Source organism: Protomyctophum parallelum, assembly GCF_964188405.1.
Source record: "Protomyctophum parallelum genome assembly, chromosome: 19".
Lineage (NCBI taxonomy): Eukaryota > Metazoa > Chordata > Actinopteri > Myctophiformes > Myctophidae > Protomyctophum > Protomyctophum parallelum.
Genome location: NC_139717.1, coordinates 24,054,872 through 24,081,704, shown reverse-complemented (window position 1 = coordinate 24,081,704; position 26,833 = coordinate 24,054,872).

The window sequence follows — 26,833 nt, the reverse complement described above, 5'->3', positions numbered from 1 at the left end:
ACTGGGGCTTCCTACCCAGGTCAGTGAGGTCACATGGGTTGAGTTGGGACACACCAGACTGGCAGTAACATTATATGGAGCACATGGGGCTGGGAAGAGAAAGAAAAAGAGTGAGAAAGTTAATCAGAATCATAATTTTTGTCACATCACAGGTTTACAAGAAGTGTGTGCATGCGCACATGTGTGTGTGTGTGTGTGTGTGTGTGTGTGTGTGTGTGTGTGTGTGTGTGTGTTAAGGCTGTACCCTAGCCCTTATTTTAGGACTCGAACTTCGGCAGGAATTTCCGAGTGAACATTCGGACCATTTGTTTTTAATTAATTAAAAAATAACCGTCTCGATCAGAGCGCACAGCGCGTCTCCCCCGCTCTTCTCTCGTCCCTCCCAACACACACACACGCACACACACACACACACACACACACACACACACACACACACACACACACACACACACACACACACACACACACACACACTTTTCTAATTAATTAAAGAAATAACCATTGAGATATCAGCGCGTCTCCCCCGCTCTTTATAAATCTCTCTCGTCTCTCACACAACACACACACCACGAAAACAGCTGATCTGCGCGTTGCTCGTTAGCTGTTCCTCGTTAATTTGTTCCACCTGTGTATGAATGCGGCTTCAGAAGAAGTGGGCACAGGGAAAAAGCAGATCCTCCGTGACAGTTTTGCTTAACAATGATCAGAGTTCACTCCCTTTTTTGATGCTATCATGCTAGAGAGCATATGCTAATATATTATGGCTGCTACTAGTAAGAACAGTTCCCCCTATCAGCGATCATGCTGGCGTGTGTGTGTGTGTGTGTGTGTGTGAGAGAGAGAGAGAGAGAGAGATAGAGAGAGATGCGTCAGTCTCCAATCACCAAATGAATGTGCACAGCAGAACAAGGAGAGATTAAAAAAATCATAACTTCTGACAGGAATGCACTAGAAACTTACTTTTTTTTTACACGTTCATATCGCATTCTCGCCGAGATATATTTTCAAGTTAATAAAAAAGGAAAAAAAATAATAATAAATTAATATATATATATATATTTTTAAATAAAAATAATATTCAAAAAACGAATGGATCAAGCCCATTAATTAAGATTCGAGTGCCAACCCTAACGAGCGAACATTCAAACCTTGAATGTTTGGGTACAGCCTTAGTGTGTGTGTGTGTGTGTGTGTGTGTGTGTGTGTGTGTGTGTGCGAGCATGCGTGTAATGTTCTCCATCTCATACCTGAGCTGAATGTCAAGGCCGGACTATGGTCACTGGAGCAGTTGCCATTGATAGCCTTAATGCGTACAGTGTAGGTGGTGCCACACATGATGCTTGTAAGAGTAGAATTGAGTTCAGAGGACAGGCAGGTGACATTGTCTTGACTACTTGAGGCAGAAACATAGTACTGTACTGTTCCTTTGTGGCCAGACCAGGACACAACAGCACTGTTGCTGATACATTCAGGAGCTACAGAGATGTTGGTAGCAACACATGGCACTACAAAGAGAAGACAATTCCAAAGTTAAGCATGATTAAAGCCATAATGTGATGAGCTAAGAAGAAAAAACTAACTGGGCTTCAAGATATAATGAAGCAAAATGTAAATAACCATGATTTGAATCTCAAAATTAATAAAGAGAAATGGAACTAGGTATTTCTTGGTTCCTCCCTTTACTCAATTGTGCATTCCATATCCCGATTTTAAGTCATTAAATTGAATTAAGTTGAGTCCCACAGAGAAAATTACCTAACGCTTCAAAATCAGAATTACGGTGCCTTTGGTGAACATCTTCTCACCTGTTTTCAGATACACAGCTGAACTTGGTTGACTGTGACAACCTCTGTCCACAGCTACAACAGTGACAGAGTAGTTTTCACCACAGTCTAGATCAGTGAAAGAGCAGGAGTTTGCATTGCCTGAGTCACAGGTGTAGATGTCTCCATCATGTGTTGTTGCTGTTGCTATGTACATGTCTGCTCCTCCGTCAGGGGTCCAGGACACGTTGCTAACTCCGCATAATGTAGAAACAGAAATATTACTAGGTGGGCAGGGACCTGGAGACATAAGAGGTAAGAAATGGAGAAAAATAAAAGTTTATTCTCTTTCATGTTGTGGAGAATATTTTAATTGGTCTAATAGTAAATTGTTTTTAGATTTTAGGTCTTGTTCCCGCTCTGTACCTGCCATCAACCGATAAGGAATGCTGGGATTCCCAGCACATGAGTCTGAATATGGTGACACTGTGATGGTGAAGTTCTGGCCACAGTGCATGTTGGATATCTGACAGCTGGTACTGTTGGTGTTGCAGTCATGTACTTGTCCATTCTGGCCCACCGCTGTCACATTGTAAGCTGTGGCACTGGGGCTTCCTACCCAGGTCAGTGAGGTCAAATTGGTTGAGTTGGGACACACCAGACTGGCAGTAACATTATATGGAGCACATGGGGCTGGGAAGAGAAAGAAAAAGAGTGAGAAAGTTAATCAGAATCATAATTTTTGTCACATCACAGGTTTACAAGAAGTGTGTGCATGCGCACGTGTGTGTGTGTGTGTGTGCGTGTGTGTGCGTGCGTGCGTGCGTGCGTGCATGCGTGTAATGTTCTCCATCTCATACCTGAGCTGAATGTCAAGGCCGGACTATGGTCACTGGAGCAGTTGCCATTGATAGCCTTAACACGTACAGTGTAGGTGGTGCCACACATGATGCTTGTAAGAGTACAATGGAGTTCAGAGGACAGGCAGGTGACATTGTCTTGACTACTTGAGGCAGAAACATAGTACTGTACTGTTCCTTTGTGGCCAGACCAGGACACAACAGCACTGTTGCTGATACATTCAGGAGCTACAGAGATGTTGGTAGCAACACATGGCACTACAAAGAGAAGACAATTCCAAAGTTAAGCATGATTAAAGCCATAATGTGATGAGCTAAGAAGAAAAAAATCTAACTGGGCTTCAAGATATAATGAAGCAAAATGTAAATAACCATGATTTGAATCTCAAAATCAATAAAGAGAAATGGAACTAGGTAATTCTTGGTTCATCCCTTTACTCAATTGTGCATTCCATATCCCGATTTTAAGTCATTCAATTGAATTAAGTTGAGTCCCACAGAGAAAATTACCTAACGCGTCAAAATCAGAATTACGGTGCCTTTGGTGAACATCTTCTCACCTGTTTTCAGATACACAGCTGAACTTGGTTGACTGTGACAACCTCTGTCCACAGCTACAACAGTGACAGAGTAGTTTTCACCACAGTCTAGATCAGTGAAAGAGCAGGAGTTTGCATTGCCTGAGTCACAGGTGTAGATGTCTCCATCATGTGTTGTTGCTGTTGCTATGTACATGTCTGCTCCTCTGTCAGGGGACCAGGACACGTTGCTAACTCCGCATAATGTAGAAACAGAAATATTACTAGGTGGGCAGGGACCTGGAGACATAAGAGGTAAGAAATGGAGAAAAATAAAAGTTTATTCTCTTTCATGTTGTGGAGAATATTTTAATTGGTCTAATAGTACATCGTTTTTAGATTTTAGGTCTTGTTCCCGCTCTGTACCTGCCATCAACCGATAAGGAATGCTGGGATTCCCAGCACATGAGTCAGAATATGGTGTCACTGTGATGGTGAAGTTCTGGCCACAGTGCATGTTGGGTATCTGACAGCTGGTACTGTTGGTGTTGCAGTCATGTACTTGTCCATCCTGGCCCACCGCTGTCACATTGTAAGCTGTGGCACTGGGGCTTCCTACCCAGGTCAGTGAGGTCACATGGGTTGAGTTGGGACACACCAGACTGGCAGTAACATTATATGGAGCACATGGGGCTGGGAAGAGAAAGAAAAAGAGTGAGAAAGTTAATCAGAATCATAATTTTTGTCACATCACAGGTTTACAAGAAGTGTGTGCATGCGCACGTGTGTGTGTGTGTGTGTGTGTGTGTGTGTGTGTGTGCGTACGTGCGTGCGAGCATGCGTGTAATGTTCTCCATCTCATACCTGAGCTGAATGTCAAGGCCGGACTATGGTCACTGGAGCAGTTGCCATTGATAGCCTTAACGCGTACAGTGTAGGTGGTGCCACACATGATGCTTGTAAGAGTACAATGGAGTTCAGAGGACAGGCAGGTGACATTGTCTTGACTACTTGAGGCAGAAACATAGTACTGTACTGTTCCTTTGTGGCCAGACCAGGACACAACAGCACTGTTGCCTATACATTCAGGAGCTACAGAGATGTTGGTAGCAACACATGGCACTACAAAGAGAAGACAATTCCAAAGTTAAGCATGATTAAAGCCATAATGTGATGAGCTAAGAAGAAAAAAATCTAACTGGGCTTCAAGATATAATGAAGCAAAATGTAAATAACCATGATTTGAATCTCAAAATTAATAAAGAGAAATGGAACTAGGTATTTCTTGGTTCCTCCCTTTACTCAATTGTGCATTCCATATCCCGATTTTAAGTCAATAAATTGAATTAAGTTGAGTCCCACAGAGAAAATTACCTAACGCTTAAAAATCTGAATTACGGTGCCTTTGGTGAACATCTTCTCACCTGTTTTCAGATACACAGCTGAACTTGGTTGACTGTGACAACCTCTGTCCACAGCTACAACAGTGACAGAGTAGTTTTCACCACAGTCTAGATCAGTGAAAGAGCAGGAGTTTGCATTGCCTGAGTCACAGGTGTAGATGTCTCCATCATGTGTTGTTGCTGTTGCTATGTACATGTCTGCTCCTCTGTCAGGGGACCAGGACACGTTGCTAACTCCGCATAATGTAGAAAGAGAAATATTACTAGGTGGGCAGGGACCTGGAGACATAAGAGGTAAGAAATGGAGAAAAATAAAAGTTTATTCTCTTTCATGTTGTGGAGAATATTTTAATTGGTCTAATAGTACATCGTTTTTAGATTTTAGGTCTTGTTCCCGCTCTGTACCTGCCATCAACTGATAAGGAATGCTGGGATTCCCAGCACATGAGTCAGAATATGGTGTCACTGTGATGGTGAAGTTCTGGCCACAGTGCATGTTGGGTATCTGACAGCTGGTACTGTTGGTGTTGCAGTCATGTACTTGTCCATCCTGGCCCACCACTGTCACATTGTAAGCTGTGGCACTGGGGCTTCCTACCCAGGTCAGTGAGGTCACATGGGTTGAGTTGGGACACACCAGACTGGCAGTAACATTATATGGAGCACATGGGGCTGGGAAGAGAAAGAAAAAGAGTGAGAAAGTTAATCAGAATCATAATTTTTGTCACATCACAGGTTTACAAGAAGTGTGTGCATGCGCACGTGTGTTTGTGTGTGTGTGTGTGTGTGTGTGTGTGTGTGTGTGTGTGTGTGTGTGTGTGTGTGCGTGCGTGCATGCGTGCAAGCATGCGTGTAATGTTCTCCATCTCATACCTGAGCTGAATGTCAAGGCCGGACTATGGTCACTGGAGCAGTTGCCATTGATAGCCTTAACGCGTACAGTGTAGGTGGTGCCACACATGATGCTTGTAAGAGTAGAATTGAGTTCAGAGGACAGGCAGGTGACATTGTCTTGACTACTTGAGGCAGAAACATAGTACTGTACTGTTCCTTTGTGGACAGACCAGGACACAACAGCACTGTTGCTGATACATTCAGGAGCTACAGAGATGTTGGTAGCAACACATGGCACTACAAAGAGAAGACAATTCCAAAGTTAAGCATGATTAAAGCCATAATGTGATGAGCTAAGAAGAAAAAACTCTAACTGGGCTTCAGGATATAATGAAGCAAAATGTAAATAACCATGATTTGAATCTCAAAATTAATAAAGAGAAATGGAACTAGGTATTTCTTGGTTCCTCCCTTTACTCAATTGTGCATTCCATATCCCGATTTTAAGTCATTCAATTGAATTAAGTTGAGTCCCACAGAGAAAATTACCTAACGCTTCAAAATCAGAATTACGGTGCCTTTGGTGAACATCTTCTCACCTGTTTTCAGATACACAGCTGAACTTGGTTGACTGTGACAACCTCTGTCCACAGCTACAACAGTGACAGAGTAGTTTTCACCACAGTCTAGATCAGTGAAAGAGCAGGAGTTTGCATTGCCTGAGTCACAGGTGTAGATGTCTCCATCATGTGTTGTTGCTGTTGCTATGTACATGTCTGCTCCTCTGTCAGGGGACCAGGACACGTTGCTAACTCCGCATAATGTAGAAACAGAAATATTACTAGGTGGGCAGGGACCTGGAGACATAAGAGGTAAGAAATGGAGAAAAATAAAAGTTTATTCTCTTTCATGTTGTGGAGAATATTTTAATTGGTCTAATAGTAAATTGTTTTTAGATTTTAGGTCTTGTTCCCGCTCTGTACCTGCCATCAACCGATAAGGAATGCTGGGATTCCCAGCACATGAGTCAGAATATGGTGTCACTGTGATGGTGAAGTTCTGGCCACAGTGCATGTTGGGTATCTGACAGCTGGTACTGTTGGTGTTGCAGTCATGTACTTGTCCATCCTGGCCCACCGCTGTCACATTGTAAGCTGTGGCACTGGGGCTTCCTACCCAGGTCAGTGAGGTCACATGGGTTGAGTTGGGACACACCAGACTGGCAGTAACATTATATGGAGCACATGGGGCTGGGAAGAGAAAGAAAAAGAGTGAGAAAGTTAATCAGAATCATAATTTTTGTCACATCACAGGTTTACAAGAAGTGTGTGCATGCGTACATGTGTGTGTGTGTGTGTGTGTGTGTGTGTGTGTGTGTGTGTGTGTGTGTGTGTGTGTGTGTGTGTGCGAGCATGCGTGTAATGTTCTCCATCTCATACCTGAGCTGAATGTCAAGGCCGGACTATGGTCACTGGAGCAGTTGCCATTGATAGCCTTAACGCGTACAGTGTAGGTGGTGCCACACATGATGCTTGTAAGAGTAGAATTGAGTTCAGAGGACAGGCAGGTGACATTGTCTTGACTACTTGAGGCAGAAACATAGTACTGTACTGTTCCTTTGTGGCCAGACCAGGACACAACAGCACTGTTGCTGATACATTCAGGAGCTACAGAGATGTTGGTAGCAACACATGGCACTACAAAGAGAAGACAATTCCAAAGTTAAGCATGATTAAAGCCATAATGTGATGAGCTAAGAAGAAAAAACTCTAACTGGGCTTCAAGATATAATGAAGCAAAATGTAAATAACCATGATTTGAATCTCAAAATTAATAAAGAGAAATGGAACTAGGTATTTCTTGGTTCCTCCCTTTACTCAATTGTGCATTCCATATCCCGATTTTAAGTCATTCAATTGAATTAAGTTGAGTCCCACAGAGAAAATTACCTAACGCTTCAAAATCAGAATTACGGTGCCTTTGGTGAACATCTTCTCACCTGTTTTCAGATACACAGCTGAACTTGGTTGACTGTGACAACCTCTGTCCACAGCTACAACAGTGACAGAGTAGTTTTCACCACAGTCTAGATCAGTGAAAGAGCAGGAGTTTGCATTGCCTGAGTCACAGGTGTAGATGTCTCCATCATGTGTTGTTGCTGTTGCTATGTACATGTCTGCTCCTCTGTCAGGGGACCAGGACACGTTGCTAACTCCGCATAATGTAGAAAGAGAAATATTACTAGGTGGGCAGGGACCTGGAGACATAAGAGGTAAGAAATGGAGAAAAATTAAAGTTTATTCTCTTTCATGTTGTGGAGAATATTTTAATTGGTCTAATAGTACATCGTTTTTAGATTTTAGGTCTTGTTCCCGCTCTGTACCTGCCATCAACCGATAAGGAATGCTGGGATTCCCAGCACATGAGTCAGAATATGGTGTCACTGTGATGGTGAAGTTCTGGCCACAGTGCATGTTGGGTATCTGACAGCTGGTACTGTTGGTGTTGCAGTCATGTACTTGTCCATCCTGGCCCACCGCTGTCACATTGTAAGCTGTGGCACTGGGGCTTCCTACCCAGGTCAGTGAGGTCACATGGGTTGAGTTGGGACACACCAGACTGGCAGTAACATTATATGGAGCACATGGGGCTGGGAAGAGAAAGAAAAAGAGTGAGAAAGTTAATCAGAATCATAATTTTTGTCACATCACAGGTTTACAAGAAGTGTGTGCATGCGCACGTGTGTGCGTGTGTGTGTGTGTGTGTGTGTGTGTGTGTGTGTGTGTGTGTGTGTGCGTGCGTGCGTGCATGCGAGCATGCGTGTAATGTTCTCCATCTCATAACTGAGCTGAATGTCAAGGCCGGACTATGGTCACTGGAGCAGTTGCCATTGATAGCCTTAACGCGTACAGTGTAGGTGGTGCCACACATGATGCTTGTAAGAGTACAATGGAGTTCAGAGGACAGGCAGGTGACATTGTCTTGACTACTTGAGGCAGAAACATAGTACTGTACTGTTCCTTTGTGGCCAGACCAGGACACAACAGCACTGTTGCTGATACATTCAGGAGCTACAGAGATGTTGGTAGCAACACATGGCACTACAAAGAGAAGACAATTCCAAAGTTAAGCATGATTAAAGCCATAATGTGATGAGCTAAGAAGAAAATAGTCTAACTGGGCTTCAAGATATAATGAAGCAAAATGTAAATAACCATGATTTGAATCTCAAAATTAATAAAGAGAAATGGAACTAGGTATTTCTTGGTTCCTCCCTTTACTCAATTGTGCATTCCATATCCCGATTTTAAGTCAATAAATTGAATTAAGTTGGCCCAGGCCGTAGCGTAACGGTCTGGGCACCGGACTGGTGATCCAGTCGCGGTGTGCCGCGGGTTCGACTCCCGGACCCGACACGGCCTTTACCGCATGTCATCCCCCCATCTCTCTCCCGTTTCCTGTCAGCCTACTTTCTATCCCTTAAAAAATCAATAAAGGCGTAAGCCGGAAAAAAATATCTTAAAAAAAAAAAAAAAAATTGAATTAAGTTGAGTCCCACAGAGAAAATTACCTAACGCTTCAAAATCTGAATTACGGTGCCTTTGGTGAACATCTTCTCACCTGTTTTCAGATACACAGCTGAACTTGGTTGACTGTGACAACCTCTGTCCACAGCTACAACAGTGACAGAGTAGTTTTCACCACAGTCTAGATCAGTGAAAGAGCAGGAGTTTGCATTGCCTGAGTCACAGGTGTAGATGTCTCCATCATGTGTTGTTGCTGTTGCTATGTACATGTCTGCTCCTCTGTCAGGGGACCAGGACACGTTGCTAACTCCGCATAATGTAGAAAGAGAAATATTACTAGGTGGGCAGGGACCTGGAGACATAAGAGGTAAGAAATGGAGAAAAATAAAAGTTTATTCTCTTTCATGTTGTGGAGAATATTTTAATTGGTCTAATAGTACATCGTTTTTAGATTTTAGGTCTTGTTCCCGCTCTGTACCTGCCATCAACTGATAAGGAATGCTGGGATTCCCAGCACATGAGTCAGAATATGGTGTCACTGTGATGGTGAAGTTCTGGCCACAGTGCATGTTGGGTATCTGACAGCTGGTACTGTTGGTGTTGCAGTCATGTACTTGTCCATCCTGGCCCACCACTGTCACATTGTAAGCTGTGGCACTGGGGCTTCCTACCCAGGTCAGTGAGGTCACATGGGTTGAGTTGGGACACACCAGACTGGCAGTAACATTATATGGAGCACATGGGGCTGGGAAGAGAAAGAAAAAGAGTGAGAAAGTTAATCAGAATCATAATTTTTGTCACATCACAGGTTTACAAGAAGTGTGTGCATGCGCATGTGTGTGTGTGTGTGTGTGTGTGTGTGTGTGTGTGTGTGTGTGCGAGCATGCGTGTAATGTTCTCCATCTCATACCTGAGCTGAATGTCAAGGCCGGACTATGGTCACTGGAGCAGTTGCCATTGATAGCCTTAACGCGTACAGTGTAGGTGGTGCCACACATGATGCTTGTAAGAGTAGAATTGAGTTCAGAGGACAGGCAGGTGACATTGTCTTGACTACTTGAGGCAGAAACATAGTACTGTACTGTTCCTTTGTGGCCAGACCAGGACACAACAGCACTGTTGCTGATACATTCAGGAGCTACAGAGATGTTGGTAGCAACACATGGCACTACAAAGAGAAGACAATTCCAAAGTTAAGCATGATTAAAGCCATAATGTGATGAGCTAAGAAGAAAAAACTCTAACTGGGCTTCAAGATATAATGAAGCAAAATGTAAATAACCATGATTTGAATCTCAAAATTAATAAAGAGAAATGGAACTAGGTATTTCTTGGTTCCTCCCTTTACTCAATTGTGCATTCCATATCCCGATTTTAAGTCATTCAATTGAATTAAGTTGAGTCCCACAGAGAAAATTACCTAACGCTTCAAAATCAGAATTACGGTGCCTTTGGTGAACATCTTCTCACCTGTTTTCAGATACACAGCTGAACTTGGTTGACTGTGACAACCTCTGTCCACAGCTACAACAGTGACAGAGTAGTTTTCACCACAGTCTAGATCAGTGAAAGAGCAGGAGTTTGCATTGCCTGAGTCACAGGTGTAGATGTCTCCATCATGTGTTGTTGCTGTTGCTATGTACATGTCTGCTCCTCTGTCAGGGGACCAGGACACGTTGCTAACTCCGCATAATGTAGAAAGAGAAATATTACTAGGTGGGCAGGGACCTGGAGACATAAGAGGTAAGAAATGGAGAAAAATTAAAGTTTATTCTCTTTCATGTTGTGGAGAATATTTTAATTGGTCTAATAGTACATCGTTTTTAGATTTTAGGTCTTGTTCCCGCTCTGTACCTGCCATCAACCAATAAGGAATGCTGGGATTCCCAGCACATGAGTCAGAATATGCTGTCACTGTGATGGTGAAGTTCTGGCCACAGTGCATGTTGGGTATCTGACAGCTGGTACTGTTGGTGTTGCAGTCATGTACTTGTCCATCCTGGCCCACCGCTGTCACATTGTAAGCTGTGGCACTGGGGCTTCCTACCCAGGTCAGTGAGGTCACATGGGTTGAGTTGGGACACACCAGACTGGCAGTAACATTATATGGAGCACATGGGGCTGGGAAAAGAAAGAAAAAGAGTGAGAAAGTTAATCAGAATCATCATTTTTGTCACATCACAGGTTTACAAGAAGTGTGTGCATGCGCACATGTGTGTGTGTGTGTGTGTGTGTGTGTGTGTGTGTGTGTGTGTGTGTGTGTGTGTGTGTGTGTGTGTGTGTGTGAAAACGCACAGAGCGTGGGGTCAAAGCGCCCCCTGCTGGAGGAAAACGCACAGAGCGTGGAGTCACAGCGCCCCCTGGTGGAGGAAATCGCACAGAGTGTGGAGTCACAGCGCCCCCTGGTGGAGAGAAACGCACAGAGCGTGGGGTCACAGTGCCCCCTGGTGGAGAGAAACTCACAGAGCGTGAAGTCACAGCGCCCCCTGGTGGAGGAAAACTCACAGAGCGTGAAGTCACAGCGTCCCCTGGTGGAGAAGAAATCTCAGAGCATGATGTCACAGCGTCCCCTGGTGGAGAAGAAATCTCAGAGCATGAAGTCACAGCGTCCCCTGGTGGAGAAGAAATCTCAGAGCATGATGTCACAGCGTCCCCTGGTGGAGAAGAAATCTCAGAGCATGATGTCACAGCGTCCCCTGGTGGAGAAGAAATCTCAGAGCATGAAGTCACAGCGTCCCCTGGTGGAGAAGAAATCTCAGAGCATGAAGTCACAGCGTCCCCTGGTGGAGAAGAAATCTCAGAGCATGATGTCACAGCGTCCCCTAGTGGAGAAGAAATCTCAGAGCATGAAGTCACAGCGTCCCCTGGTGGAGAAGAAATCTCAGAGCATGAAGTCACAGCGTCCCCTGGTGGAGAAGAAATCTCAGAGCATGATGTCACAGCGTCCCCTGGTGGAGAAGAATTCTCAGAGCATGAAGTCACAGCGTCCCCTGGTGGAGAAGAAATCTCAGAGCATGATGTCACAGCGTCCCCTGGTGGAGAAGAAATCTCAGAGCATGAAGTCACAGCGTCCCCTGGTGGAGAAGAAATCTCAGAGCATGATGTCACAGCGTCCCCTGGTGGAGAAGAAATCTCAGAGCATGATGTCACAGCGTCCCCTGGTGGAGAAGAAATCTCAGAGCATGAAGTCACAGCGTCCCCTGGTGGAATAAAGTCGACCCCCCTTACCAGACGATGTCACAGACTGACGGCGTCCCATATGTTAAGCCCAGCTCCAGATAGCCTAGAAAATACATTTGATAACTGATATGAACAGGGTCCATTATGCGCAGCAACAAACATGTATGGACCCCATGCTTCTAGAAAGCCTGGTGTTTCAATCACTGCACAGGTTGAGGTTCACAACATCTCTACTGTTATTTCAAATAGAGTGTCCAACACAAGGAGTGGTCTGGAGAGAGAATGCTGTTTGGTTACTGTACCTCTCAGGCATCACAGCCCCCAAAAATGTGATAACAAGCTTAACCTTGCCTTGTTTAACATCAGGTCACTAACAAATAAGTCCTCCTCTGTAAATTATATAATCTGTAAAGAGAAGCTAGATATAATCTTTCTAACAGAGACATGGCTTGGCTCGGATGGAGCTGTTCTCCTAGCGCCAGCCTGTCCCTCAAACTACAGTTTCATTCACTCTGTTCGCGAAGCTAAGAAAGGAGGTGGACTGGCAATAATTTTTTCAGACACGTTAAAATTCAAGGCTCTGACCCTTGGCAGCTTTACATCCTTTGAATACCAGGCCACTATACAACATGGTCAATCCTCTATGCCAATGATTAGCATTTATCGCCCGCCAAAATGCAGTAAAGCAACATTTCTAACAGAAATATCAGAACTTTTATCTATCTGCTCCACGAACTATGACAGAACTCTTATCTCAGGTGATCTTAATCTTCACCTGGATGATGCTACAGATGCTGTGGCTATGGGTTTCTTAGAGTTATTGCACTCCTTTGAGTTTATCCAACATGTTGTTGGGCCTACACATAAACATGGGCACACTCTGGACCTGGTGATTTCTAGAGGGATGAACATCACTGTGGAAAGGACTATTGAAAGGCCTGAGCTATCAGACCACTATTTGCTGTGTTTTAATATGACTGTCTCTGATCTAGAGAAAAACATCACTGAATATACCATAAAAAAGCGTTTTTTTAGCTCTTCTGCAGCCGACGAGTTCTCTCGTCATCTGCCCCCCCCCCCCCCCCCTGCCCGATACTCCCCCAGTGAATGATATGGTTCAAAATTTTAATCTTAAACTAGAGTCAGCTCTTGATATAGTGGCTCCCATGAAAACAAAAAAGAAACATAACACCAGAGTAACACCCTGGATAAACGAGCATACACGCTCACTGAAGCAAGAATGTCGTAGAGCTGAGCGAGCTTGGAGAACAAATAAACTCACCATCCACCTAGAGATTCTTAAAAAGTCAACAGTCGCCTATAACAAAGCCCTGCGTCTAGCAAGGCAGGCATATTTCTCTGGCATTATTAATGAGAACAAGAAAAATGCCAGAGTCCTATTCTCTACCATTGAACGACTTTTAAACCCCCCCCCCCCCAGTCCTACAAGCAGTCATTCCCGGCCTCTAAAGCTAAGTGTAATGAGTTTGCATGCTTTTTTGACAACAATTTTTTTAACATTAGAGCTGATATTATGAATGGTGCTGCTGCTAGCGCAAACCTTCAAACAGCAGCTAATGGTCCCAGGGTAGATCTCTCCAGGGGGAGCCTATTATCGTTCTGCGCAATTGATGAAGACGAACTCCGCAAAACCATATCACAGATGACATCTTCCTCCTGTTCATTGGATACAATTCCCACCACCTTTCTCAAAGAGGTCTTAGACAGTGTGATTGGAGATATCCTAAAAATTGTAAACAGCTCTCTACAATCAGGCGTCTTCCCAGACTCACTGAAGACTGCTGTAGTTAGGCCCCTACTCAAGAAACACAATCTTGATCCCGCTGTTTTGGGTAACTATCGACTAGGGATGTCAGTAACGGATAGTTTCCCAGCCGGTTAGCCGATAGGATTAACCGGTTCATTAACGGATAGTGGTTGATTTTTTTCTTTTTTTAATAGGCTACCCCAAATGTAATATGCATGTATAGGCTACATAATTAAAGTTGGTAGACGAATGGCATACATTTATTTATGCTCCTTTTATAAAAGACAAACAAAAAAGCAACATTCAACAATATAAATAAATTGTTGTAGGCTTCTGGCTTAATCATCAATAAACAACGCATCGCATCTGCATGATGCATGCATCTGCGCGTCTACAGTACAGAGGTCCGCCGGTTCTAGTCCAACAAAACATAAATAAATCCAGTCCAGATCTGAGCAACCTATACCTATAAAGCCACTGGACGCATGGGCTAAGCCTTTTTTTATTATTAAGGAAGATAAGCATGCATGTCACCGTGTTCTGTTTGTTGACTTTTCGCTGACGAGAAAACCCTCAAACATCGATAGCACATGGCTAACTTGATAGCCGTAAAAGCCGTGCCAGTGTGTGGAGACGGATAGGAGGAGGAAGCGGCAGCGGCAGCGGCTGCCTGTAAACGTTTCTCCCTCCAGGCCAAATGGGCAATAATGGATTTAATAATGTAGGTCTCTGCATTGATACGGTCAACATGTGTTCATCTCGTCTCGCTGTCACTCGCTTACATTTCGACTACCGCAAAGCTACCGTTGTAGCCAACTAGCCATTGAAGTACAACAGAGAACGGGGACATTGAGGGGGCAGAAAACAGAGCCCGACTAGCGCTGTTCATGCAGCCTGGAGTGTGACAAGCTGGGCGGCGCAAATAGCAATTTTAGGCATGTGTGCAACATGACAACTGTTTTAAAGTATTGTACAGTGACAACTACAGTCTCTGTAATGTTTATGTTGTACTATTACTAAAAACGATCTCAAATAAATTAACAAAAAAACCAAATTAACCGTTAAAGCTGATAAAAAATATCCGGATGTTTCCTAACGGTCGGCTAACCGGTTAGCCGGTTAACCCCTGACATCCCTACTATCGACCCATTTCAAATCTACCCTTTCTGGGCAAGGTTTTAGAAAAATCCATCTTCCATCAATTGGATGTGTTTCTACAGAACAATAATGTCCACAATAAATTCCAATCTGGCTTTAGGAAAGGTCACAGCACAGAAACAGCACTTGTAAAAGTAATGAATGATCTTAGGGTGTCTGCTGACAAGAAACATGTATCCGTTCTCTTACTTCTAGATCTAACGGCTGCATTTGACACGATTGACCATTCGATTTTAATACAGCGTCTGGAGCACTGGATAGGCCTGTCTGGTACGGCCCTGTCCTGGTTTTCCTCCTACCTATCAAACAGAAGTTACTTTGTCAATCTAGCCGAGATTGACTCAGACAAACATGACATCAGTTCTGGTATTCCACAGGGCTCGATTATTGGCCCTCTGCTTTTCTCCTTGTACATACTGCCATTGGGCGAACTCATTACCAATCACGGAGTCAATTTTCATTTCTATGCTGATGATACCCAACTATATCTTTCTGTGGCTCCAGATGATCCCTGTGCTTTAGACCCGCTGTTGACCTGCCTGTCTAGCATCAAATGTTGGATGAGTGAGAACTTTCTCAAGCTAAATGAGGATAAGACAGAAGTTCTCATAATCGGTTCTAGTGAGCAGAAAGAATCAATAATAAGCAGACTTGGCAACCTAACTGTAGAAACTAACAGTACAGTAAAGAACCTGGGGGTTATTATTGATTCTGAATTTAATTTTAATTCACACATTAATCATGTTACCAAGATTGCCTTTTTTCACCTTAGAAATATTGCACGAATCAGAGCCTATTTGTCCTTGGACGATGCGAAAACGCTAATCCACGCCTTTGTTTTTTCTCGGCTTGATTACTGCAATGCACTTTTTTCAGGACTGCCTAAGAAAACAACTGACAGATTACAACTTGTCCAAAATGCAGCAGCCAGAGTTTTAACTAGAACTAAGATGAGAGAACATATTACTCCAGTTTTGGCATCACTGCACTGTCTTCCGGTTGTTTTTAGGATTGATTTTAAAATATCTCATATATTGCTTTGTGAATGTGGTATTGATTGAACATTGATGGAATTGTTAAAGTTGAGTTAGTGTATTGTTAGCCTCAGAGATGCAGGCAGTTACACCATATAGGTCAATCGTGGGGAACCTCCTATCCGCCCTAAGCCCACTCATTTCTCATCTAGTACAGAGCCTCAGTGCAAGCAGAGCATTATTCATGCCCTTGTTCGTGCAAACAAGAATGGTGATCGCCCTGATGCAGCTGAGCAGACTATCCCTTCCTACAACAGGTTTCATGCCAGCTTGAATAAGGAGCAGTCAAAGAGCAAGGCTTATTTTCATATGTCTTACAATCAACCGCCAAACAAGTCAGTTGTGAATGACATCATGGAAAAGCTATCTCACATCGTCATCACAAAACGCATGCCCTTTGCCTTTTTAGTGGGAGATCATCCTGTGTACGTCCTAATCACTCTGCTCAAGGCAGAGAACCCAGACAAGTACCATGACATTGTGCCCTTTCTTGGTCCTTTCCATACACAGTGTGTGATGGAAAGGATCAACAAGCGCTACAAGGGGAGTGAGCTAGGAGAGATACTAGTCGCGGGAGGAGTCATTGCTGAATGCTGAGGGATCTGTTGATTGTGCGCTGAAAGGCAAGCATTATAAGAGGGGGCTGCGTTGCTTGAGGCTGATGTATGAGGCACTTATGAGTCAGCTGGCCAAGGAGAGGCTGATACCCAACCTAACAGAGGAGACGAGAGAGAATCATGATACTCTAAGGAATACAAGTCTCTCCCAGGAAACCCTTGCTGCTGCTCATGCAGCACTGATGCTGATCTCAAAAATCTCATCACCAACCTTTTCTCCCATGTAGAGGTCAGTGACATGGCAGACTACTGGAGGGACTTCCTGTCCATGACGGATGCGCTAATGCAGAATGTGCATGCAGTCCATATCTGCAACTGGGAAGAGTATGTCAGCTCTCTGCATGCTATGGTGCCGTGGATGGTAGCGTGTGACAACAATAAATATGGAAGGTGGCTGCCTGACTTCTGGGCAATGCTGACAGCTCTCCCTGCTGAACAGATTGCCTTCCTTCGTACAAACTTCACTCAGTCCATCACAGGTAACCCCTATTCCAACATGGCCTGGGACATGTGGATTGAATGTACAATGAACAAGGGCAGCAAAATGAAGTCAGGCTGGCTCTCCATCCTCCAAAACGAAAAGCAGCTGCTGGTGCACTCCAGAAATGTCAACAATGTGGCCCGCATAAGAGCGGCTCACAACACTCTTGCCACCCGAACAGAAGCCAAGAGGAAGCACACGGAAAGTGGCCCGAAACGGATGCGAGAAGATGAGCAGTGTGTACAGAACCTGATTGCATGCATGGATGAGTTCGACTCATTCCCGTTTAATCCGGCCTCATCCACACTTCGCACCCTACAGTCAGCCATGCCTGCCTCTGATGAGCTCATTGCAGACTTTAAATCAGCCCATTCTGCAGGAGAAGAGAAGTTGAACATCTTCTTGCGGGACCGGGTGTTCAGTAAGAATAAATCCCTTCATGCACCTGTCAGTTTGAGCAAACCTATGACATTTAATTCCAAGCATGCATGCGTAGAGAAGCCCGGCGAGGAACTCAAGGAAAGAGCTGCTGAAATGGAAAGAAGCGCTCTCAAAGCAGTGATCAACCTGGTTGAAGACAGTCAACTTGTCAAGCTACCCGAGTTGCTGGAACATTGTGTTGTTGAGGAATGTGTGGCTTTATTCAACCCCAATGGCACATACAGGAAGACACAGAAGAGCAAGCTCATCCAGAAGCTCTCTCTCCAAACGATAGATATCAAAGAACCCTATGTCGCTCTCATTGAAATGGGCATGATCTGGAGGATGGCAACTCCATCAGCGGAGGATCGGCAGACACAAGACGGCAGCCCATACAAGTGGTCGGACTATGTCCACAAGATGTCATCCATCATCTTTGCCCGCCATCGTGATGCTCACCGTATCATCTGTGTGAATGGCCCATACGATACAGCATACTCAACGAAAGATGATGAGCGAGACCTGCATGTACAGGGTAAGGCACACGTACATGAAATTGAATGACCCCTTCCCCTCTGCCAAGGCATTCAAAACACTACTGTGTAGTGGCAGTAACAAGGAGCGGTTGCAAAAGTGAATATGCAGCTACCTCACCGACCTGGCACAGAATGTGAAGGCAGAGATTGTCTACTCTGTTGGCCCACATTGCATCAACGTGTCAACACAACAACTGATGGAAGACTACAGCATTGAACAGTCTGAAGCTGACACCATCCTCTTCACTGTTTATGCAGGTCTGCGGCAGTCAGGCTATAGTGGCCCTATTGTTATTGATGCAGCTGATACGGATGTCTATGTCGCAGCATCAGTCATCTCACGGCAGCTCCCTGGCATGCTATGCATCGAGAGAAACAAAGAGACAGTCCTCTGCCGTGGCCTGCTGACAGAAGAGATGGCAGACTGCATTGTGCAGCTACACTGTTTTACAGGCTGTGATGCCATCTCAGGTTTCTATGGCAAAGGAAAATCATCAGTGTATGACAAGGTGGCAAAGAGCTCTGTGGCACGGAAGCAGCTCTCACGGTGTGGAGATAGCCTTGACCTTGAGAAGGAGGTAGAACAAGAGCTCTTTGCATTGACGAGACAGGTGATCTATGGAGACAAGAAGAGTAACACCATGGCTGAAGCCCGTGCTGCCAAGTGGAAGACAATGAAGAAAATATCATTTATCCGTCTCCCTCCAGATGCAGATAGCCTACACCAACACTGCCTCCGCGCCAACTACTTGGCATATCTAGTGCGCCACCCAACACTGAAAAACAACCCCTCGCCACTCGGACATGGTTGGGAGTTGGTGGGTAGTCTCTGTCGTCCTGTCCGCCACACGCGGCCTGCTCTCCCAACACACCTACCTGCACCAGGGCCAGTTGAAGAGGACGAGGAAGTTGAGAGTGAGGACGATGATGATGATGCAAAGAGGAGGGTGGAGTCATCTGAATCGGATGATTCAGAAGACAGTAACACAGAATTATCTGATTCAGATTGATGTGTTTTGTGTTTGTAAACAAAAAAACAAAAAAACTAAAAACTAAAAACTAAAAACTAAAAACTAAAAACTAAAAACTAAAAAAAACAATTACATTCCCATGTGTTGCTACCTTTTTGCTGTGGGGAGGCTTGTGTGCCTCTGTGATTCTGAGGGCTATACTGGCGGGGGTCATACCCCTGGCAGGTTCAACCAAGCCGGACAGGTCTCGGAGAGGTCAGACAAAAAGCAGCACCTGGTCCTCCAGGTTGGTTGGGCATGGGGCTAACAACTCCTCCCCGTAAAAATAACTTTCCTCTTCAAAATGTACGTTTTCACTGTACTGGATGGTGGCCATCTTGGATTTTGGGGCCAAAACGATGTCTTATGATTGTGTCTTCATACATGATTCTAGGTCATTTGGATCAAAAGTAAATCTTTGGCTATGGCGCCGGGCGCCATTTTGAATTTGGCCCTCTAGCAAAAAATGCTGGGATTTTTGCGAGGGACCTGGGGGCTAAATCTTTTATAAAGGGTCCATAGAGGTCAAATCAATCATCAAACCATCCTTGCCAGAGGATGGTCACAGAACATTAGTCTGTGACTCAACTATAAGTGTAATATGTTAATTATCCATTAGGCATACTGTGGGAATCAAGTTTGTCAGTATGAATGACCAACTCTTGTCATATAAACCACAATCTTCTTGATGATGTTCTTAAATGTGATTATGTGTACCTTGCTTTTGCTTACAACAGTCAACTGATGTGCAATAATATAAACTCCAAAACATACTATATTCTTATCTATGAAGGTTATATTGACTTCTTTGGTGTTCATTGTGTCACTAGTCTGACTCTTATAGGAAGACTAGTGTTGTCCACAATGTCTTTGAGTTGCTCTATGACTTTAACATCAGCTCTAGTTATCTCAACTTCAACTATATATTCATAAAGTTGTACAAGTTCTGTGCTGTAAATAGTACAAAATAAGTCATTACGCATTACAAAAAAAAATCCTGTTTGAATATGCAATGCATCAATATCATGTTTTGGGGAATAATATTGCACTGTATACTGTACTTCAAAGTTAAATCTAAATAAAGACATTAGCTGTCATCACACCGGCGTCAGCTAATGCGGATCTTTAGTTTGGCAGTATTGTAGATGCCACCGTAATGATGAATGAATGAGAAAATGTTCCTTTAACCACCCTCCTATTAGTTAATTAACCTGTTTTGTAATTTATCATAGATTGTACAGTTCCACAAAATATTCGTACTTGTTACGGACCGGTTATAATGACTTCTGTGATGTTTATTGAGTCACTGACTATAGGAAGGCTAGTGTTGTCCACAATGCCCTTCAACTCTCATTTTATCTCTTGGACCCCAATATACAGTAGGCCTACCCTGTAACATCCTCAGTGTGAATTTAACTCTCAGGCCCCTTTTCCACCGGTTCAGTTCTTTTTGGTTCTTAGTCCATGAGCCAGAGCTCCAACATTGGAACATTAATAATGAATTGAGTGGGCAAAACCACGCATATATTAGATTGTTATCACTATGAAACTTCCCCAATTGAGTACTTACAGGAAGACGATGATTTATTGTATCTTCGGGTTACTTTAGTAACCTCAGTCAGAAGACACGATGGTCACCCATCCCTAATGGTCAGGAGCCAGAAGGGACCTCTTGACCTTATGAAGACGTCCATGACCCAGGGCCGACAGCTCTGCTGTTCCAGCCCTGCCGATCAGAGGACACGATGGTCACCCATCCCTAATGGTCAGGGGCCAGAAGGGACCCTCGACCTTATGAAAATGTCCATGACCCAGGGCCGACAGCTCCGCTGTTCCAGCCCTGCTGGTCAAAAGACACGATGGTCATCCATCCCCAATGGTCAGGGGCCAGAAGGGACCTCTTGACCAAAAAACCAGTCAGACTTCCTGACTCAATTAGCGGCAACCCCCAGGACTGCATGTCCCAGGGTTGCAGAGGCCACATCCAGGTTATAATACGTGGCGAAAGTCGACGGAGACGACCAACTCGCCGCAGCGCAGACATCCTGAATAGGGACACCCCTGGCCAGGGCCCAGGATGTAGACAAACCTCTTGTAGAGTGTGCACGTAGGCCCTCTGGGGGTTCAGTACCACACGAGGTATAGGCTAACCTTATAGCCTCCACAATCCACTACGAGAGTCTAACTTTCGAAATGGGTTTACCCTTCCATTGGGAACTCCAGGCCACAAAGAGCTGCTCACCCAGCCTGAAGGGGACAGTCCTTGACTCAAGGCTCTCACCGGACAGAGACAATGTAGTCTCCTATCCTCCACCGAAGAGAAGGGAGGAGGATGGAAGGCCGTGAGATCCATGGGCGAGCAGCCCGCGGGAAAAGTCTTGGGCAGAAACGAAAGGTTCGGCCTGAGCGTGACCCTGGTGTCATTACCACTGAATTTCAAGCACCTGCTGCTCACTGAGAGTGCGTGCATGTCACCAGCCCGCTTCGCTGTCGTCAGGGCAACGAGCAAAGCGGTCTTCAGAGAGAGGAACTTCAGATCCACCGTTTCCAGTGGCCCGAAGGGGTCTCTCATTAAGGAGTCCAAGACTATTGTCAGGTCCCACGAGGGGACCAGAGATCTGGTGACCGGTCTGAGGCGCGTAACTCCTTTCATGAACTGACGGATCAGCAGGTGTTCACTGATTGGTCTGTTGTTCATACCAACATGATAGGCCGCTATGGCCGCCAGGTTGATCTTGACTGAGGAGACCAAGACCTGTAGGTCAGAATGTGTCTCACAGACGCCTGAAAAGGGAAGACCTCTTCCTGTCTGTCCGAGCACCAACGCTCAAACACATGCCAGGTAGTGTCATAACGTCGTCTGGTGGAGGCAGCCCTGGCACCAAGGATCGTCTCTACGACATTCGGAGGCAGGCCAGTCGCTTCTAGCGACGCCCCTTCACGGGCCAAACCCAAAGATCTAGGTCCTGAGGACGTGGGTGAAAGATCTCTCCTCCGGCCTGGGTCAGTAGGTCCCTCCACAGAGGGAGCTGCCATGGTTCTTTGAACAGGAGAGGGACTATGTCCTGTCTCCAAGATCCCCAGGCTGGGGCTACCAGCAGTAGCTCCGATCCCTGATCCCGCACCCTGGCTAGGACATGCAGAATCATTTCCAACGGCAGGAACGCGTAAAGCAGACCCCGAGGCCATCAATGCGCCAGCGCATCCAGGCCGAGCGGAGGGGAACTTGACAGAGAGAAGAACATAGGGAGCCTGTTGTTCGTCTCTGAGGCGAAGAGGTCCGCCCCCGGTCTGCCGAACTTGGTCCAGACCAAGTCCGCTACCCGGGGGTTCAGGGACCACTCGCTGTAGCGTAATGGTCCCCTGGATAGTAGATCGGCCCCTTCGTTGAGGCGGCCCGGGACGTGGCACGCTGAGAGCGACAGCAGGCGGCTGTCGCACCAGACCAGGAGCCTGTGTGCCAGGGAGCACAGGCGAGGAGACCGGAGTCCCCCCTGCCTGTTGATGTAACAAACCGTCGTGGTGTTGTCGGAACGAACCAGGACGTGGTGACCTCTGAGGAATTGTTCGAATTCTCGGAGTGCCAGGAACACCGCCAGTAGTTCCAGGTAGTTGATGTGGGAGGAACGCAAAGCGGCATCCCACACCCCCCTGGCCGTCCTCCCGTCGTGGGTGGCGCCCCAACCGGAGAGGCTGGCGTCGGTGGTGACCAACCTCCTGACTGTGGGGAGACCCATCGGGACCCCCTCCGTCAGGACACCTCTGTTCGACCACCATTTCAGAGCTAGAGTGCAGTTCGAGGACACTGTCACTCTGCGTTTCGTGAACCTGGTGGATAGACCGAGGGATTTCAGCCAACGCTGAAAAGGCCTCATATGGAGTCTGCCCAGACCTACCAGAGAGATGGCCGAGGCCATGAGTCCGGCCATCCGTAGACACGTACCCAGTGGAAGTGTGCGGCCTGTCTTGAACATGGACACGCACTTCAGGAGGTCGTTGACCCTGTCCCGACTCAGCTGAGCCCTGTAGGAGACAGAGTCCAGAGTGATGCCTATGAAATCCGTGGATTGGGTAGGCGTCATCATGCTCTTGGCTAGGTTTATCCTGAAACCCAGTGAGGTCACATGGGACACGACCCGAGTCGTGTTCCTCGTGTTCCTCGCGGCCTCCTCCGCTGAATTCGAACATAGGAGCCAGTCGTCTATGTAACTGGACACCCGTAGACCGAGAAGTCTCAGGGGTGCCAGCGCGGCCTCCGTACAGCGGACGAACACTCTGGGACTGAGGGACATCCCGAATGGAAGGACCGTGTACTCGTAAGCCTTTTCCTGGAAACCCAAACCGCAGGAACTTCCTGTGAGGCGGGTAAATAGGGATGTGGAAATAGGCGTCTTTTAGATCTATGGATGTGAACCAGTCGCCTGGGCGTATGGAGCGCACCAGAGACTTGGCAGTCAGCATCTGGCCCCCCCTTTTTCTTGACCAGAAAGTAGCGGGAGTACAACCCGCTGCGACGCTGGGCCAAGGGTACCTCTCTGACGGCACCCTTCTCCAGCAAGGAGGCGATCTCCTGTTGGAGAACCAGACCCTCCTGACCCCTGGCGTTGGTGAAGATGACCTCTGAAAACGCCGGGGGTGTTCTGGCGAACTGGAGTCTGTAGCCCTTCGCTATGGTGTTGAGGATCCACGGGGATGCTCCACACCGCTCCCACCGTGCCAGGTTCTTGGCTAATGGGTTCTCTCCGGCCATGGGAGGCGCGCCCCGCCTGGGGGCAGTGTTCCCTGGCATGTGGGAGAAAAAATTGGGCATGACCCGTCTCCCCAGTGGCGTTTTGGTACGCCACTGACCTTATGCCCTGCCCACGTGCAGTCCGAGACTGCTACGTCCGGTGCTGGGCCCGGCGCATGGGGGAGGGTAGGGTGTGTGTCACTTCGGCTGCTGGTCAGGGCCTCGCAGCCTGGACGCTGCACCTCCACGTTGAGGGTCATCCTCTCGAGTGCGCCTCTGAAGAGGCCTCCGGGGATGATAGCACCCTTGGAAAGCTCTCTCTGGGCAACGGGATCCAGACCAGGTGAGGCTTCCAGCCACCTAGCATGCTCTGAGGTGGCCATAAGGCCGGTCAGGTCGGTGAGTCAGTACGTGAAGGTCACAATTTTCTCATGTAGGTGACGAACTCTAGCCAACTGTTCAGGAGTAGGGGCGTCGCCCATCTCCTGAAGAAGGGAGCTCTGGGAGCCCTGGAGTAACGCTGAAGCATTGAGATGCCTCCCAGACGCTACTACGGGGGGAGGGACACGAGAGCGTCGCGGAGTAGCCGGGAGAGTCATGGGCTCCTTCCAGCTAGCCGTGTAATGTGTTTTTGTCGTGTACATACTTTGCAGCCTGGCCACAGACCCACCCATGGTGGAGATCTGTGTCAAGAGCTTTTGCCTTTTTTTGGGGAGCGGTCCTTGGGCCCCGTCCAGGGTGTGCAGCCCGGGGCTGCACACCCTGGACGGGGCCCAAGGCATGGGAGAGCGTCTGAGCCGAGGGTCGTTGGGGAACCACGTCGAGTGAGACTCGTGCCTTCGGCCGCTGCGTGAAGTAGTAGTAGTGTCGGTGGAGGCCTAGGACTGCATCCGACATCCCGTTGTCGCAACCACCTGGCTCAGGGGAGCCTCGTTGGTGGGCTGACGAGATCCCGCTGGAGGGAGAGCAGCACCCAGAGCAAGCCGGTGAGGCCTGGCTGATGTCTTGGGTCTGGCTCCACAGGCCTGTTTACCAGTGCGGTGAAGAGCATGTGGAGCTTGTTGTCGGCGGTCCGAGCCGCCTTCCCGGCAGGGGAGGAGCCCAGGAAGGACTCGTCACGGTGTCTCTGAGACGCGTCAAGGTTGAGAGGTCTGAAGAGAGAGGACGAGGCGGTGGGCTGACGAGATCCCGCTGGAGGGAGAGCAGCACCCAGAGCAAGCCGGCGAGGCCTGGCTGATGTCTTGGGTCTGGCTCCACAGGCCTGTTTACCCGTGCGGTGAAGAGCGTGTGGAGCTTGTTGATGGTGGCCCTTGTCACCCCCGCAGGCCATCTTGGGTGTTGGTGTAGCTTGAAGAAGGAACCAGCAGTCCAAGACATTGTAGAAGCACTTCACTTTTAAGTTATAATATAATATCATTATAAAATAATAATATATAATATAACAAAAATTTTGTGAGGAAAACTGTCTGTAACTCACAACCGGATAAAAGAAGAAAAGTGGTGGTGGAGTAGAAGAGTAGGACTCGTGGTGCTCCACTGGGAACTGGGGAGGGCTGTCGCCACCCCCGCAGGCCATCTTGGGTATTGGTTGTAGTCTGAGAAGAAACGGTAGCCCAAGAGGAAACTTCTATTTTTTTTCATTTTTTGTTTCAAGTTATAATATAATATTATTGTTTTCCAACTAATAATATATATTACAACAGTAATGTAGTGTGAGGAGAAGTAGTCTGGTACTCACAAAACAGTGTAGAAAGAAGGTGAGGTTAAAGTTATAATATATAATATTATTGTTTTCCAACTAATAATATATATATTACAACAGTAATGTTGAAGAACAGGAGTCTAAACAGAGAGAAGCCACGTTTTCCAACTGTGGCGACAAAGCTTACAGCACCTGGTAATCCCAGGCGGTCTCCCATCCAGGTACTAACCAGGCCCAACCCTGCTTAGCTTCCGAGATCGGTGAAGCTGCTGTTGCTTGAAAAGGAGCCGTACTACGGGGAAGGCCGCAAAGCCTGGGGCTCGCGTAGCGAGGCCGGCACGCTGTGCTGCTTTAGGTCAGACGACACAGAGCAGGGCGGTGTTCCGTCGGTAGTGCGGGTTGCGTCGTGTAAGGCAGGTCCGTGGTCTTCTAAGCCGCACGTGCACGGGAAGCTAGAGAGGGCTAAGTGAAGCCTGACAGCCGGACACTTAGCTAACGTCTCGCGGAGCTAAGAGGCTAGCGGCTGCGTTAGCGGGAGCTAGCTAACCCAAAGGGCTAGCGAAACTGCGGAGGCTAGATAGAGCAGCGCCTGGTTAGCTTGTAGCTGGGCAGGTGAGCTAGTGAAAACTTTGGGTCGTGTTCTAAGGCTTACGGTAGTGCTACGTTGTGCAACAGTAGACTAAGGCTAAGCTAGCAGAACAAAGGGACGCAACGTGGCTAGCAAGGGGGAAACAAGTTTCGGGGATAGCTAGCAGAGGACAAAACCACAAGCCGCCGTACGGCCCACTTGAGTTTTAATGTCCTTAAATGAACTTACGGGCTTTTAATGCTGGAACGTCTGTGAGTGAAGAGAAGGACACCAACGTAAGACTGCGAATTTCCGCGGCACAAGTCTGAGACCCGTCCTTACGGAAAACAATATTCAACAGCAGAAAAGGTGATTCTCTTTGATGAGACGTGTATGCGATAGCACAGAAAGCGAGGAATGACGTTGCTCAGGGCGGACCTTAGGTTATATACCTGGTGGGTGGTCCATATAACCACGCCATGAGAGACAGTTCACGATCCAATGAAATTGTTCCGTGAGTGTATGTTAGGCTGTGTGCCTGCGCCATCTAGTGGCTTGGACCCCATATGACTCTCTCACACATTTTACATTTTTAAATATGCCAATGAGCCATTGTAGGAAAATATGCAAAATAATAGAAAATATGAAAAAGCTATACTACTGTGGAAGGGTTATCATGTATTAATTTACTTGTATTGATCCTATAAACAATATAAGCCTAT